We start from the raw sequence: 19,452 nt of genomic DNA on the forward strand, positions 1-19,452 counted from the left end.
GACCTAGTTTTTGATCGCAGTTGACCTAGTTTCGAATATGACCTAGATATCATCAAGATAAACATTCAGTCCAATTTTCATATAGATCTCGTGAAAAATATGGCCTATAGAGAGGTCACAAGGTTTATTTTTTATTTGACCTACTGACCTAGTTTTTGATGGCACGTAACCCAGTTTCAAACCTGATTTAGATATCACCAAGTTGAACATTCTGACTAATTTTCATGAAGATCCATTGAAAAGTGTGGCCTCTAGAGAGGTCAAAATGTTTTTCTATTTTTAGACCTACTGACCTAGTTTTTGATCGCAGTTGACCTAGTTTCGAATTTTACCTAGATGTCATCAAGATGAACATTCAGACCAATTTTCATACAGATCCCATGAAAAATATGGCCTCTAGAGAGGTCACAAGGTTTTTCTATTTTTAGACCTACTGACCTAGTTTTTGGACTGCAGTTGACCCAGTTTCAAACTTGACCTAGATATCATTAAGATGAACATTCAAACCAACTTTCATACAAATCCCATTAAAAATATGGCCTCTAGAGAGGTCACAATGTTTTTCTATTATTTCACCTACTGACCTAGTTTTTGATGGCACGTGACCCAGTTTCAAACTTGACCTAGATATCATTAAGGTGAACATTCTGTCCAATTTTCATGAAGATCCATTGAAAAGTATGGCCTCTAGAGAGGTCACAAGGTTTTTCTATTTTTAGACCTACTGACCTAGTTTTGCACCGCACGTAACCCAGTTTCAAACTTGACCTAGATATCATCAAGATGAACATTCTGGCCAACATTCATACAGATCCCATGAAAAATGTGACCTCTAGAATGGTCACAAGCAAAAGTTTACGAACGGACGGACGGACGGACGCACGGACGACGGACGCCACGCGATCACAAAAGCTCACCTTGTCACTTTGTGACAGGTGAGCTAAAACAAACAAAACAGAATTGCGTAAGTTTCAATACACAGTTAATTATTTCAGAATGCTTAATTTGCAAATACTGCGCCTATCTTTTCAAAATATTTCAGTATTGTACATATGTTTAAAGAAAACGATAAAAGCACTTTATTTTCATCTAAAAATATGCCTTCGAAAAATATTGAAATCGAAGTCCACGTTTAAGATAAGTGTCAAATGTTTGTAGTCTAACATTTCAACTTAGTATTATAAAGAGAGATTATATCTTAACATACATTTAATATGACATAGTTAATAGGAAGTATATCAAAATATGCGCAAAAGTCCCTCACATCTGACCAATGAATGGAAAACTGGATGGCACGACTTCCTATTCTGTTAATCTTTAGTTGGACGTTACGAGTTGTTGTAAACCAGTTAACAAGATCCATTGGAATAAACCTTCAGCTCTGCTTCCAGAAAATGAGGTACCCTGAGGTGACATACACATCTAATGAATTGTGTATTAACGCCAAAAACAGATACTCTGTCATAAAGTAGAGAGGGTACCTACCCAAGTAAATATAAGGGGAACAACTCTGAATTGACTAATAAACTGAAGCTAACATAAAACATTGGACAAAAGTGAAAGAAAAATCAGATAGGTCCATTTTCCAACAACTGATCAGGCAGACAAAATATGACCTACATTTGTTTAAATCTCATTGTATTCAATATACAATATGCACACTTTTCTCATGTCTTACACTGACAGTTATTTTATAAGTTGTAGTGAGGCCCTGATAGAAAGTTTAGTAATGCATGAAGATAATGTAAAATAATGCATAAATTCCTTTAAAGAAAATTTACGAAATTAAGAAACGTTATTAAGTTCTGATCTTTTAGTCAAAGTTATTTATTGTTCTCAATGATGATACACTGGTTTACACAAAATTTATATATTAAAATGTAAAATTTATATATCCAACAATGAGAAATAACCAAAAAAAAAGTTAAACTGGTATCACTTTTGTGTAACAAAGTAGCTAGATTGCGTATATTTATCACTTTAATGAATCATTTTGAAAGTGTTTCATATCCTTTAGTCATTTTGAAGAGTTTCTCTTACTGTTCAGGAGTACTTTGCTTCAAATAATGTAACACAAAAATTCATTGTTATCAAATATAATTACAATGTTTTAAGGTAGTGGTTGTAATTACAACATTTTGAAGGTAGCTGATAGGTAATGACTCTATGTAATGTATTTTAAGCAATTCAACATTCTCTGGATGGAACTATAACGATAATTGCTTTCCTTGAAAAACGAATAAATGCTGAAAAAGCATATGGAGTTTACTTTATTTGATGGTTTTCGATACAGGTCAACTACCTGAAACAAGCTATAAGGTGTTTTATTTATTGTTTTTAACAAAGTAAGCGGGTAACTTCAGATATCAACATTAATTTACAACTTAAAATGTTTACACAACTTGAAAAAAAGGTTTTTGTTGGGGCCTCTCATTTACAATTATATCGGCAATTATCACCTGAATCGAGTGCATTTTTGAGTGGAAAATATTGATGGTAAAATGGTGTAGGGGTTTGTTTACATTATAAAATCTTCAATAACTTCTTTCAGGTAAATTTTTGGTATGGTTTTGGCAAGCTTATGATAAAGAGCATGTCATTCTCTTTCACTCAGAATTTTTTCAAGCATTTTGGACTCTTGGCTTGTCTTGGAATTTGACTTTATTAAAAGACAAAAGGAAGTTCAGTATAGGCTCTTTCAAAGTGTTGAAAGTAGACTAAACTTACACTATACTCTACTGAATTTATTTAGCTGTGGAAACTTTTGATATAGACTATAATTGGGGAAATCCTAAAATCATTGAAAAACGGCCAATACAAGAGTTGTCAAGTTTGCTTCAGATATTTTGAAAAAGTCGTTTTTTAAATATCAAATAATTCTATTTTTACATGGAGAAGAGGAAAACCATAAATATATTTAGAAAATTGGTGCACTTAGCTATCATTTCACTCTGAAAAAAATATGTAAATGAATCTGAATTTTTTAGGTACCATCTCTACATAAAGACGTCGATAACTGCCGTTTTATGTTATGCTAAAACTTAAATACTTGATGTTAATATAATTAAACAAAGACAAACTTCAATATTACTTCCGGTAATTTGAGTTATATCTATTTAAAGATCATATCAAATTTTTATATGAGCCTGCAATCCAGAATGAAAATAAAATACTAAAATGATTTAAAACAGAGATTGCCATCGTTTGGCAGGGGTTCAAAATGTATTATTGAATTGGCAATTCTATTAGACTGAAAATAGTTTAAATGGTATATTGTTACTGTTCATTTCAGAGCACTGAACTGAATGTGTTCAGAAGTAGTTTTCACTCCACATCGGGGACAAACTAGGTTGAGACCTAAACAACGCTTAGCCTAGCAATTTTTACTCACATAAAATATAATCTACCAAAAATATATAATAGTCAAGATTGGATCGAACTACAGACACTCCGTAATCCAACTAGAAAATTTGCTCACATGAAATAATTCTACAATACTATCCACAGCAGTGAGGAACCAACGATTTAAGGTATGCCTCCTTATCCACTTAGTCACTGAGGCCCCTATGGAATAGGCGAATGTAACAGTAAGTAAGTGTTGTTTTTCATGTTGAGTTATCTCTTGACTGTCCTGTAAACAATAATGCAGACGCAGTGGTCCGGTAATAACACTGTCTGACTATGAAAGCGGGATCGAGCCTAGATCCTCCAACTGAAAATGAATAACATTATGTTAAGAGTCCTGTGCATGGGTGTTTAACCTCTGGTAAGCTACTGTCTCAGGGAAGTGTATGGATTTGGAGCGTCTAATTATCTTGAACTATCCGACGATTAAATCACGTAACAGTCTTCTGGAGGAACCGCCAAAATACTCTAATGGCGGCGATTATAAATAAGCTTAAACACACACACATGTGTACGCACGCACGCATGCACATACGCACGCACGCATGCACATACGCACGCACTACATGTAGTAAATCACCTGAAAATGGCTACTCTAGAAGCCGTAGACAAAAATAAATGCATCCTGTGGTTACCTGGTCAAATGTAAAAGTATTTGGTTGTCAAAATTATTAGGATTTTAACTTTGAAATCTCACCTGACTGCAAGTCACTACAGTGACACACGTGTAATTTACCATTGTATATTTCATAACAATTTTTCTTCTGGAGGAACCGCCAAAATGGTCTAATGACAGCGATTATAAATAAGCTTAAACACACACATGTGTACGCACGCACGCACATATGCGCGCACATGCAAACGCACACACATACCGGTTTGGACCAGCATGTCACTACATGTGGCTTATCACCTGAAAATAACTGCACTTGAGGCCGTAGACAAAAATAAATGCACCCTGTGGTTACCTGGTCAAATGTAAAAGTATTTGGTTGTCACACTTATTAGTTTTTAACTTTGAAATGTCATCTAACTGAAAGTCACTACAGTGACACACGTTTAATTACCATTGTGTATTTCATAACAATTTACAGATATGTGCACCTGTGGCGACGTCACACGCTTGCAAAAAAAGATAATATCTTAAAATTGTTTCATCTTACATATTTTATTTCCTACTAGATATTTAAAACTTTAAAGCCAGCAATCATGTTGATTTTTTAAATACTAAATACTGAAAGTCTCTATCAGATCTTAATAAAAGACTTTGGTCTGAACTGGAACAGAGAATTAGAACACCACGTTCCCTTGCTTCTGTTATGTGGTAAAAACAGTCCGACAGCTCGGGTCACATTGTTTCAATCCTTTTATCATACATATGTTTGTTTGCTTGTTCATTTGATTTTGAGTTTAACGCCGTTTTTCAACAGTATTTCAGTTATGAAACGGCGGGAAGTTAACCTGACAAGTGGTCTTTGATTCTATACCAGTACACAAACCTATAGCTTGAACAGTTGTGCAAAGGTACTTCAGCAAGATAATTGAAGTAGTTCAGATATTACTAAGTTGATAAATAAGATAGAGCAAAAAGTGCATCACAGCTTGAACCTGAAATCTAAGTAAAACAAGGACATTACTCATAACATACTGGTGGCAGCATTATGGACCTTGTATCATATGGTACGCATGATGCTGTGAAACAGACATTTTAAGTTTGAATCAAATTCATTTGTAACAACAGACATATGGTGAAAAAAATCAAACTTAAACTGAAATTCTATGTAAAAGTGGGGGGGCGTAGTTTATGAAATACTGGTGCATGTGTTATGGCACTTGAGTTATATGATGTGCGTAATGGTCCGGAATAACTATTTTAACTTTGATGCAAATTTATTTGGTAATATAAGAGATAGAGTGAAAGTGCATCAAATTTAAACCCGGAATTCTATGTAAAAGGGGATAATTCATAAAATATTGGTGGAAATTTATGGCACTTGTGCAAAATTATGTGGGTGATGATGTGAAATAACTATTTTAAGTTAGAACAAATTCACATTAGTAATAACTGTAATGGAGTTAAAGTGCCTGTAATTCAAAGACAAAAGGGTGATAATTCATTAAAAATTGGTGTGAGAGTTATGGCTCTTCTGTCGTATGATATGAGTGATGATGTTGAACAATTAAATTAAGTTTTAGATATATAGTAAAAAGTCATCAAAATTAACCTCACATTCTTAGTAAACAGTGGAATAATTCATGTACAATAAGTAGCAGAGTTATGGCTCTTATGGCAAAAGATTTGGACGACGATGTGGAACAACAATGTTTAGTCTGAATTAAATCCATTTAGTAATAACGAATAAAGTCAAAATTCATCAAAACTTTTACCTTATATTCTGAGTAAAACGAAATAATGTTGCAAGATTTATGGCCATTGTGTCATATGATGTGGGTTTTGATGAGGAATATTTACTATAGTTTGAAACAAATCAATCAAGTAACTACAGGCAATTACAGAGATAAAGAGATAAAGAGAAAGTTCATCAAAACATTACTCAAGTTGCGGACGCTGAAGGTCGCCGACACTGGGTTGAGTAGGACAGCTCTCCATAATTTGTATAGTCGAGTGAATTTTGACCTCTAAGTGTGACCTTTACCTCTAAACAAGGTGTCTTGGTGTTTTACATGACACTACATTATATGTTTGGATACATTTGTGCCAAGTAATATTAAAATCCCTTCAAAGATGACTTGTGGGCTGGGCAAGAATCCAGAGCTGTTGGTGGACAGCACGGCTCGACTATTCAACATCCTTGTCAATCGAATAATTTGAAAATGGGGCACACTTTTTTTAAAGCAAATGTGAGTTATTGAACCATTACAATGCATGTCAGATCTTCGCATTGGACAAGTGTGTGAAGTTTCAATCCACTCCCATTAGTGGGTACTGAGATACCATCTTACATACAAAAACTTAACTCGAAAAAGGTGAATAATTTTGTAAAATTGCAAAGTAGAGATATTGAACATATGCACTTCATGTCAGATTATCACAGTGAACAAGTGTGTGAAGTTTCAATCCGCTCCCGTTAGTGGGTACTAACATACCAGATTACATACAAAAACTTAACCAAAAATTGCAATATCGAAAAAGGGCATAATCTCGAAAAAGCTAAACAGAGTTATGGAACCTGCGCAGTATAAGTCAGTTCTTCACAGTTAATTAGTGTGTGACGATTTAATTTATTCTCACGCGTAGTTACTGCGACACCAGCTTACATACAAGAACCAAATCGGGACGTCGGCACCGACGAATGTGCGGATCTAATATTTCTACCTATTCTTCGAAATAGTCGAGCTTAACATACACTACTGACCGTGTACAGTGTCCGATGGGCTAGAGATCTAGGTGTATTGCATGACAAATATTTAAATATGGGAAACATTTATGTCAAGTAATGAAAACATCCCTTCAAAAATGACATTGGGTTGCGATAAAATAGCCTCATAACTTTAACCATAAACGTTAAGATTAAACACATACCTTGCTATTGATGCATTTTGCACATGGGTCCAATCAATTATGACAAAGTTTTAAGAAAATTATCATAACTATCAGAACATATATATAATATTAAAATATCAATTCAGAATGGATATAAAGAGACTAAGAAAACGATTAACTTTGGGAGAATCCGTAGCAGAACATATGACAAGTATGCCATTTTCCATATTACAGAAAAGCACTGCTGAAAAATTCAGTTTACAGCAGGAAATAATGTCGCACACTTGTTACTACTAAAAACTATCACAAACATAAAATCTTCTACAGCCTTGTACATACTACATAGCCGGTACATATAAAGCAAAGACTAGTGATTAATGTTTTCTTGCTGTTTCTAGGTTCTACACAATGTATTTGTTTTCAAATTTAATTTTTCAAGCGGAAAATGACCATTATTGCTAGAGCAAGGTCTATACACAGGGTTTTCTATTATTCTACCTAGTTACCTAGTTTAAGATCACAGGTAATCCAGTTTTGGACCTTGACTTCGATTTCAAAGAGGCAAATATCACAAAAGAGTTGATGATCAAGAAGTAAATGTGGCCTCTAGAATGCAACCATGTGTTTGACATAGTGATCTAGTTTAGCACCTCTTGTTAGGGTTATAGTTTAGGGTTACGGGTTTTTTTACCGAAATTGTAATTTGTTAGAAAATCGCATCTGCTCCACAAAGTCGTATCCCCTGAAAGGATTCTCTTGTAATTAGCAATATTATTAACAATTATGAGATGTGCTGAACGTTACGTTCGGCTATGATAGTTGAAGGTCACTTCATACAGTGAGATCAGGTCACGTAAGATTTTTTTGCCCAATCTATGTCTTGTTAATCCTTTAAGAGATTTTCATGTAATCGAGCAAAATGTAATACGTGTTAAGAGATGTGCATAACGAAGCTGCCAAGGTAATACGATGGGATCAAAGGTCAACAGGTTTGCTTCGTATCTTTTCAAAGTTATTTTTGTTGAAAATAACTCTTGTAGTTTGTAATAACAATACTATAGCGTTTGTCATTATGCGACATGTTTCATCGGGAAAGTCATGTTTAATATAAAACTAGGATAGCCAGTTTAATATTCATGTTAAATTTACATGCATAATTAACGGTGGATATAACCAGATATATGAAGACAATTAGGTTATTATTCAGTCTATGGAAAAGAATCTAGTTGCAACTAAGCGCTACTAGATTAATATAATAAAATGATAATTCAGTTTACTTTTCCGAACATATATTCTATAGATGTTTTGCAAACATACCGTAAAAAGGTTACCGTGAGATTTTGTTAGCCCATCTTGTATCACTAGGCAGATCTTAAAATCAGACGACCTAAAACAGTATCAATTCACCGGCATATATATGACATGAGAGGACAAGCAGAAATGTTAGTTCTGCGTCAGTGTCATATGTTTTTGCTTTGGCAAAAGCACTCTTTTATGAAAATGATACGGTTTGGAACACATGCGTGTTTTTTTTTTTCAAGCTCTACGAATAACTGGTGACGATAAATGGAGAAACTACGTTGTACTTCCGGGAACTGTTATAGCCATAAGGACGAATAAAACTTTCAGTTTGCCACTGGAAAATATGCTTAATGCCCACCTGTACGAGTATCGGGCGATACCATTACAGACGCGTATTTGCTAACACTCATCTCTATCATTTGGCGAGGAAAACAACTTTGTATAATTGTAAGTTGTGCGATATTATTGTCCGTAAGTATTGATCATTCCGTAAATTAAATTTCGTTGTCCGGACCTAATTAACGACATGATTATTGACAACAAATATACATTTCATAACATTGCCATGTCGTATGTGTAGATAAAGATGTGAGGACAAAGCGTTCAGCTACCAATCCAAGGGTTGTGGGTTGATTTCTCTCTATTTCATCTGTAAACTTAATACACCGGTAAACTTTCACATTTATCATAATTTATTGTTGATTAATTGAAAGAAAAACTCTTACTTTTGAGTATTCTTACATGTCAGTAAAGTTCTACTAAATGTCAACTGAACTCTTCAGGAATGGTAAAGTGTTTGTTCATTTAACGGACAATTCAAGGAGCAGGCGTCACGAAAGAAGATATATATCTTAAAACAAGTAAGAATAAAAGTAATATCGACACAATAACATTACATAGGACCGACGGTAACTTGCCTAGAATGGGGGGAGAACCGTTCCATTGGTTAACTATATCGGTTATTGTAATCAATGTCGATATTTTCAGGATACAGATATTGCGTAAAATAACGAAAACGCCCGAAACTACTGGCGAAGATGAATGAGTTCCAGGCCAATACTTACGGACAATACCATCCAAATGTTTATACCCGTAAATCTACTGATTTCCAGCGTGCTTCAGGCTTCCTGCTAGAATTTGAACCTAGAATTTTACAAGATTAAGCCTGTTTCCTTACACTACTAGAAGTTGTCCCTCCACAAGGTAGATAAACATTACACATCCATTTATCAGTACATATTAATTTCCATAAACTGTACACAGTTTCAAAGACAATGTAAGAAACAAACTTATTATTTACAAAAATACATTTAATACTTCATTTGTTACAAGTATTGAATTTCATATAGCATTGAAATCATATATTCGAATTTCAAATATATAATTTGTTCAGCGGTGTCTGTCCGATGGCCACTATACTCGAGTTATTGGTATAAGTTCACTTTGCACCATGCTGAGGTCGACAGCCAAGCGAGGAAAGGTTCAAATCTCAACAAGAAAGCTTAGATTCAATTTGAATTCGTTTTCTAAATATACTTATTATAAATTAGAATAAAAGTAATTAAATAAATATCACTATCCCCGCGAAATGTCAGTTAAAATACCTAAATCACTGCTGATTTGGTCTCAGAAATGAGACCACTAAACAAATATTGACTTGTAGGTTCAAAGCTATGAACCGTTTCTGGGACTAGACAGAACAAGCAAGTACAAATCTGCGTTTAAGTGCATACAACCATTCTAAAGCCTCAGCTAGATTTGACAAAACTGTACTGTTTAGTTAAAGGGCATCAACTCTAGTGTTATTCAATTAATATTTTTAAAAAAATGCAGGATAGCAGCTCCCAGTGGAAAAAAAAACAAAATAACCAAATAACAACTATGATGCTGATGAACAGACGAATCGACAATGCCAAAACGGTATATCTATCTCTGCTATTAAACAATATCATTGCCCAGCATACCCGAATGGGCAAACATAACCTTGGGTAAAAATAATAAAATTTCTGTAACTTTTGTTCCCATTACAATTTTACATAAATATTTCAAACACTTCATAACAAAACCGAAATCAAATCATGCGAGAAACGTACACACATACTACACTTCAAATTAACATAAATATTTTTAATTAACAAAACTCAATGTAACGAAAATAAAAATAAAATGGTATTAAAATGAAATTTTAATTTTAAAATGATTATTTTAATTAAACAATATCGTTTTGTTCTTGAAAATTTTAAAGCTGCTTTTGATTATTTATATTTTAGGATGAACCGGTTATATACATGCTGACTGCCTTAATTAATGTTTTTTGCCTTTTGACGATTTCACAGTTGGGTCCTTTTATAACTAATTTACACTGCACTGAACGTTGTTTCCACAAGAGGTTTTAGTCTGTGACACTTACCTTAGCTGTTTGTAAAGACAAATTTATCCTCTGCTTAATCGTTCTCGTTTCGGTAATGTTAAGCAAATTTGTGTCAGCTCAGTATTCAAGTTTGGCGATAGGGGTGGGGGTGATTTCTGTTGGAACTTACAGTAATTTGGTCTCATATAAGTAGTGTTTGTTGTCTATATTTTCGCTGCGTTGCATGCACTTAAGCCAGACGTTGACCATTAAAATAGTCGAAGTGATATTATAAATATATTCTTGTTAAGCCTGCAGCAAAACAAAAACATGAAGGTCATTGACCCTTTAAGCGCTCACGTGTGTTAAAGGCTTCAAGTATGTTTGTAAAATGTAATGGAACAAGTACATTTGTAGAGGTAAATTTATACAAATATCAAGGTTTTAGTTATAATGGATTCAGAAGAAGATAATCAAAGTTTCTTTTATATAAGGCTATATTATAAACATGTCACACACATGGGCATGACCATTTTTCAACCTAGGCCAATAATTTGAACAATTACGGTAGACAGTCAAACCATCATATCACAAGCAAGATATCAAGGCTCTAGCTATTATGGCTTCTTGAAAGTTTCTTAAATATAAGCATATAGATAACTTGACCTCTCCCACTGGCGGTCATGTTTTGTTTTTGTTTTGTTTTTTGTTGGTGTTTTTTTTTTTTTTTTTTTTTTTGGTGTTTTTTTTTTTTTTTTTTGTTTTTTTTTTGTTCTTTTTTGTGAATCAAAATAATTTGAACAATCTTGGTACAGGGTCACACAAGGACAATTTGTGTGAAATTATATTAAAATCGGGTCAGCAATTTTATACAAGAAGATTTCTAAAGTTTCCACTATATACATAAGGGGAAAGTGACAACGCCTTCTGACAGTCAAACATTAACTCTTAATTATATATTTATATCCTTATTTTATTACATACTCGTTTCCATTCCCCATTAAGTTACAATGGAAACGTAATTTAATGTGTGTCGTTGCATGTATTCTTTTATTTCATTTAGTTCAGTATTGTCAAACATATTCAGGTTATTGAACTAATAAATTATTTTTACATTACACCTATTCTTGTGATACGTATTTGATAAAAGGGTTATTTTCTTTGCATCAGGAAATATGCACTCGTTCTTTAGCGGAAGAATATTGCGCTCCTAAAGTCGCGCATTATTTCCGTTGCAGAACTCGTGCATATTTCAAAGATAATAACCTATAAATACCTTGTATCTGGGAACGTAATTCTATTTATTCTGTAAAGTATCGTTAGATATATTCGGATATCTGGGAACTTTCTTTTGTTGAAAATATTATACATAAATTTGTGGGACAGGAAAACAGAGAGATAGATGTATAAGCAAAAGTTAAACCAGTACGAATGTGAAGTACAATTCGGGTGTGTATATATATAAGGCAGCATCAAAACACTTATCTTACTGAGTTATTTGACTTGCTGTGGCATCTGCACCCTCTTTTGTACTGCTAGGCGCTTTGTCGTAATTGGTCTGGTATACTGTGGTGGAGATTTAGTTCGTATAAATTCTCTCTATCATATAATAATCTAATATGCGAACTTGTTTTCATAGCGGATCCCACGTATGGGAAAATCAACTGTTCTGAATTTACAAAATATAATTATATCCCTTAATGCAAACTTTATATATTCAGTGTATCCTCGAGATCCACTTAACTTTCAGACAGAAAAATATAGCTTTTCTGGTCTCAAGGTCCCAATCAGTTTAAACGACTACAATGTCACTGCTGATTTGTAAGACATGAAAACAGAGATTTGAGTATATATGCAAATGTTTAACCAGTGCGAATGTGTAGTACGATTCGGTTGTTTATAAAAAGCAGCATCGAAAATTATCTTATAGGGTTTGTGGACTTGCTGCGGCATGTGCGCGCTCGTTTGTACTGTTGGACGCTTTGCCGTATCGTGGCGGATCTAACGTATGGTACAGCCAACTGCCTAGCTCTTACTACCCGTTAAAATAACGTTTCCCGCTTGTAGTTGCACTCGTTTACTTTCGGAGCACTTCTAACAACTGTTTTCCCTTTATGACCTCGGTATCTGTCGACATGTCATTGAGAGCTGTACCTCTGTAAATTGTTGTGTCTGTCCAATCAGATAAGGAGTGAAGTTTTGATACTTCAGTAAAGGATAGAAATTGCGTCAGTTTGAACATTTTCTGAAATTGGAGATACCAATTTTACAGAGACTTTTCATATTGAAAGTTTTCGTGACGATGAGAATACCTACGTATTCAGAGCAAAATCATCACATATTTTTGAAATTAGCAACGCAAGCATTTAAAATTTGAACTCCGAAAATCAATGTGAAAGTACAGGAGGGTAGTTCTCCAGTGGTCAAAGGACTGTCGAGTTTCGGATCTTTTAACACGGATGGAACTTCTACATCCAAGCGATCTCTGAACTTTCCAGATGACAACGACTATACGACTAGATTGTACTAAATACAGAAGTCCCGCTGAATTGGAAATATACTTAAAAACGCCAAGTCATGTCAAAGGACAACGAATTAAGTGAAATTACAAGACAATGCAACTATGTTTGTTACGAGTACAATCCAGTTACTACTGTTTTTACATATAATTCGAAAGCGTTATGTACCCGATGCAGATTCTAATGTCCTAAAAATCTATAGACATGTGTCAAACCTGCCTATGAACAATACGAATATTCTTGTGATGCTCGATCTCTCTTTAGCATTTGACACTAACGACCACGGGACGTTGATTCATCGCCTAGAACGTCACTTGGCATTACAGGCAAGCCACTCGCATGGATAATGTCATACCATAGTGACCGCTACCGGACCGTATGCATAGATGGTGAACTATCACAACAAGTGCTCAAGAAGTACAGTGTACCCCAAGGGTCTGTCCTGGGGCCAAAGAACTACACAATGTACACAAAACCAGTTGGAGATATCTGAAGAAAGCACGGACTGAACAATCATTTCTAAGTGGACGTTTCGCAGTTATATCAATCCTTCAAACTGATAACAGAATATCTATTGAAGAGACCATCCATCGCGTTGAAAGTTGTTTAAAGGATACAGTAAGTTGGATGAATACCAACAGGTTGAAACCCAATGCAAAAAAAGAATTAATCATATTTTCATCTGAACACAAAACACAATCTGTTTTGAACAGATCTGTGAAAGTGGACGCCATTGAAATCAAACAATCATGCAGGGTCAGGAACCTCGGTGCTTTCCTTGACTCGAACATGAGGATGGAGCAACATGTGGATAGTGTGTTAAGAAATTCCTATGCACAGATGCGGCAAATTAGTCACATCAGACAATATATAACCACAAACGCAACAGAATCTCTAATCAACTCTCTTGTTACATCACGTTTGGATTATTGCATATCTCTCCTATATGGGATCCTAAAACAGTCAATGAACAAACTACAGTATGTCCAAAATACGGCAGCTAGAATCGTAACCAGAACATCCAGATACGACCATATATCACCTGTGCTGTGTGAACTCCATTGGCTTCCTGTGCAGTGTAGGGTAGAATACAAAATTCTAACACATACATATAAGGCACTCAAAGATCAATCACCAGCTTATGTAGTAAACATGTTAGAAATATATACGCCATCCAGAAATCTGAGATCACAGAATTATGCATTAAAACTAGTAGTGCCCAAATGTCGGACAGTGCGATTTGGTGACAGGAGCTTTCACACAGCAGCTGCGAGGTTATGGAATGCCATCCCATCTGGCATAAGACAGTGCAAGACCTTGCAGAGTTAAAAAAAATAAAAATAAAAACAACAACAACAAGAAAAAACCCGCTAAAGACGCATTATTTCATACACTTCTTTGGAAACTAATCTCACTAATTACCTGATAGAATAATGTAGGTACTTTGCCAAACAGTCAATTACTTTAATCAAGAACTCTAGTGTGACAGAATAATATAGACAGTGTCTTTTTCTGTGGGATGTATCATGGATGTTCTCCGGACCGTTCAGGGGGGATTGATCCAATCATCCCGGACGGTTTGCATTCTGTGATACATTTCGCAGGCATCATACTGGTTAATTCTGTCTATTCAAAATGTAAGATATCATCTGTTCTATTCTGCTCTAACCTGTGTCTTTGATAGGCCAGTTAATGTTTTACACTGTTGTATTTTGTTTCATGTTTTGATCTGCTTACCTTTAATTTAAAACGCTTTGTATCTTATTACCGTAATTTAATTTTAAATTCTTTCTATATTAGTTCAATTACGTTTGTATTGAGCATTATATAAATGCTTTTATGTAAAGCACGTTTGAACGTATTTTTACATGAAAAGAGTGCTATATAAATGTGGTGTATAATAATAATAATAATAATAATAATAATAATAATTTGCGGCCCGGACACACGAAAAATCGGTATTTTTTTAAGATTTATATTTCCGCGGATGAAAAGGCTGCGTCGCCAGATTATTATAAAAAAAATCAGAAATTTTAGTTAATGTTTCCATTACCGATTTCAACGTAAGTTTCAGGAAATTTTATATAAAACACTGTGTCACTAATAAAGATGTAAATATCTCGCAAAGGCGTTAGTCACACTTTAGAAATTTGATATAAAAGGATTTATTTGTACGTCATTTCACACACAATATATTTTGATGTCTTTTTGGAAGCATGTGCCTTTAATGCATTTGTAACATCTCCAAATACAATAGTATAATGAAAAAATCACAAGTAAAGCTGTTTCGATTTCATGCCATTTTCCCATACCTTTGTCATAAGTCTTAAATATTTACAGGTGTTCCATTTTAAATTTTATTTTCCGCCCTGTGTTGAAAATAGACGGTGCTGTATCTAAAAACGTGTGTTTTAAGACTATTGAATAATGTGAAATTATTTGGACTGCTACAAATGGCGATAGCTACGACGAGTTTTCATTGAATCAATTTAAGCTTCAACATTTGTACAACCAGAACATGTGAAAATGGTCACAGAATTAAAACAAAAACGTCACAAATTAGAAGTAATCCGACATGTGTAAAGATTCCGCAAATGTAAATCATAGCTACAAGTACTACAATTAAATATAAAGAACCGATGGTTATATGTATATTAAATAACTCCGCAAGTGTAAAATTATTTTTTTCATTTATTTTTATTTCATTTTATTTCATTTATTATTTTTTTGTCATCTGTGTATGAACCATAGTTAATAAATTCGAAGCCGCTTAATGGAAGATTTAGCCGTGCTAATTAAACATCTATTAGTGCTGAACATATTATGACATTTATGAGATATCGTTTTATTGAAAATTTGCTGTGCAGTTAGACTTAGAATAAAGCTGCATCTTTATAAACAAGCACACAATAATCACAAAGCTATGTTATATATTCATTCAGAATAGTGAGGGAATGGAATGTATTGTTACTGCGTTTTCTTTGAAAATACATTTTGCTGATGTCCAGGTCTGATTTTGTGAAATATGTAATTACTTTCGAAGTCAGAATTTTCTTGTCATCGCAGCGTTTTAAGAAAGTGTCACTAAAACCAATTAACTAATATAAATTTGTTTTGAAAACTGGGCTAAAGTACAATGGACACACCTGCCTATCTCGTACACCATAAATTGTACATGTATTGGGTACTTTTAATAATCAGAGATGAAAAGAACATTACGGTCACACATTAAACCGGAATCCACCTAAAAACCGGAATACACTTTCCATAACCGGAATACACCTGTATTTTTTTAATTAAAGATATTTGTGAAGGACTTTTATACATGTATAACATAAAGAATTAACATACGAAAGGAAAATAAAATAGGTTCACGCGAAATGATTGTATACGAATTGTATTGAAATTCAGCGAGAGTGCACAGGAAATTTCCATAGCAGAAATGCACCCGTATTTCTTTAATAAATCGCTTTTTGTAGGGTTTATGGCAGAATTCATTCGTACATAACATAAAATTATTAATTAACAAAAGTAAAATAAAATACGTTTCTTCTACCCATTCAATATTCATACTGCACACAATTTTATTATTTGCAGTTTTCACATGGATGAATTCATTTCATTATCAATATGTGGATTGATAGAGCATCACCCAGGTGAAAAAAGGAAGTGCAAGAACTTTCAAAAAGAAACAGAAGATTGAGTGTGAACTAAAAGCACTAAAATGTGAGCTAAAATGAAGGAAAAATTATCTGCTGAAGCAAATAGTTCCTCAGAAGCTACAATTCATGACATACTAATTCGTACAAATCCTACCAAGTATCTAACAAACAACAGAAGGCAAAAAGAAGGAGTTATACTAGCAGATACGTATACTTTAAAACAATATTATGGTAGCCAAATTTCTTCAAAGAATGACCTTGAACGTGACCGTGATATATTTCAAACTGTTGTTCACTCATACCAAGAGAAAGTGAGCAAACAGAATAACAAGCCAAAAAATAGTGTAGCTAAACAGTTGGATATTCAGTTTAATACAAATACATGTTCTGCTGGTGGAGAAAATTTACAGGGCTCTTCTATGCTTTACCCTTATCCGTATCCATACACCTGGAATTACGGTCAAGCTTATGTGCCGAATTTTGGTTTACCTGGACCAAGTACATCGAAATATTTGGGTCAAACGTCAACCATTTGGTACAGTCCAAGCACCACCACAAACACTAATGGAGACTCCGCCACCGCCACCACCACCTCCACCACGAGAGGGCTAAGTTTACTCGTGATAATGTACCGGCGACTGAAAAAATATGTTTCTTGTTTATTTTGTATTCATTTTTAAAAGTATATAGACTATTTATTGTTGCATAAAATTATGCTCTGCTTTTTAGGGACACTGACAGTTTTGCTTTTACCAAACTTTATATATATTATGTCAGATGGCCATTGTTTGATTATATCTAGCTAGCTTTAAGAACAAGGAGTTCAGATATGTGGCCTAAATACCTTTGAAATTTATAAAAAATACAGACATTATTATATTTTGAAAGTACAAAAATGCTGAGGCTCTTTCTTATTGTTCACTTTATTTGCATATTTTAAATAAATAACATTGATAAATCTATTGTTATGTATCGATACTGTAAACTTTTCCACATATTAAGTTTGAGTTTAAGTCTAGACTCTTGCATAGTTAAAACGTGACACATGTTGACATGTTAATTTTGGCAAAGAAATAACCCTTAGTTGTTGATGTCAGTGTTGATGCCAGGTTTACAGGGACCTCGAACATTGAAAGGGTTTCCAATTAGTAAGTAGAGAACACTTTGGTCAAGGCTCCCCAAACTTGGTAAGAAGATAAATTGGTCATAACAAGATGACATTTATTTTTTGAAGCCCAACTAAGCACATAGTGCTCAAATTTAGCTATTGTGTCCACCCCCTGTGTCTGTGGTAGTGTGTTTTGCATAATCAAGTATCGAGCTGTTTACAGAATTTTGAACCTGGCAAGACTGTTTCCTTTATGTCTCATACTGAATTATTTAGAATAAAAAACTAGGTCAAATAATCAAAAAACGTTGCTAACACTAAAATGACACATTTTTAATCTATTTTAAGGTATTAGGCCCCTAATAGTAATGTTTAAAAAATGGCATTTGCTTGGTATATTCTTACAGATGACCGTGCTTCGCACTTTGTTGCAAATTTTTAAAAACTTTTACCGAATCTTTTTTATACATGTTGTGTAATTTATGGTATTTCCACAAGCTCAGGTAGAGACAAATTTCAAAGTGGCGGCCTTTATCCAAAATGTTTGCAGATAATTCATTATACCATTATTTTTTATGAAAGAATCATCAAGCTATTGATAAACAATTATAAAACTAAAAATTAAAAGTGTCAGTATAATTTTTTCTAGGGTGCCTCAAGTAAACAGATTTAATGAGACAGAATTCTATCTCAAACATTGAAAAATTAAGATCGAATCCTGCGGGTCTGTTTTGAATTTTGATCACTCCATTCAAAAATAACTGTGGGGCAGAAGTAAAACCTATCTACATTTCTTCCACAATATGTAATCTAGAGAAAGAAGGCAAAATAGAGAACTGTTACCGCACATAACTCAGTATTTCTAAAGATGTCTAACTCGACCCCTTCTATTTCAGAGGTAAATTCACTTTGAACAGCAAGAAATCGCTTATCAAATCAATATTTTCCACTTTTGTACAATAGATCAATCACAAGTCTTGAAAGAAGTAAAAACTTACAAGAAAAAAATAAAAATAAGGAAAACAAATTGGTCCCACTGCTTGCCCAATTTTAAGTAATTTCACAAAAGTGTTACTTTGGTGACCTTTTACGAGTACTGTTCAAGTTATGCCATTTGAAAAAAAACAACAAAAAACCCCCAAACAAAAAAAAAAAAAAAAAAAAAAAAAAACATGACCAGAGCTAAAAGTTGAAAAATCTTCAGACTGCATTTCTTAAACCATTGATTTGCTTTTAAAATGATTTTATATGGAAAGATTCCTTGGATAACTATATTACTAAGACTTTTCAAACTATTCCAATTAAAAAATAGTTAAACATTATTATAAAAGACCAAGGTGCGTGGTCATTTTTGTCGAGCCCACTTGCGGATGCGAAGACATAGTTGTTCAAATGGCTGTTCGGTGTATGTGCGTGCGTACGGCCTTCCGGAATCGTTTGTCCGGACCATAACTTTGACATGTAAGGAGCACTCTTGTTTATATTTTGGTATGAATGTTAATCTCAGTGAGACAGAATGTCCTGCGCAAACCCCAGGTTCTTATCTCAAAGGTCAAGGTCACAGTTGGAGGTCAAATGTCATGTCAGATCTTGTCCGGCCC

The sequence above is a fragment of the Mercenaria mercenaria genome, chromosome 4 (genome assembly GCF_021730395.1).
Source record: "Mercenaria mercenaria strain notata chromosome 4, MADL_Memer_1, whole genome shotgun sequence".
Classification (NCBI taxonomy): domain Eukaryota; kingdom Metazoa; phylum Mollusca; class Bivalvia; order Venerida; family Veneridae; genus Mercenaria; species Mercenaria mercenaria.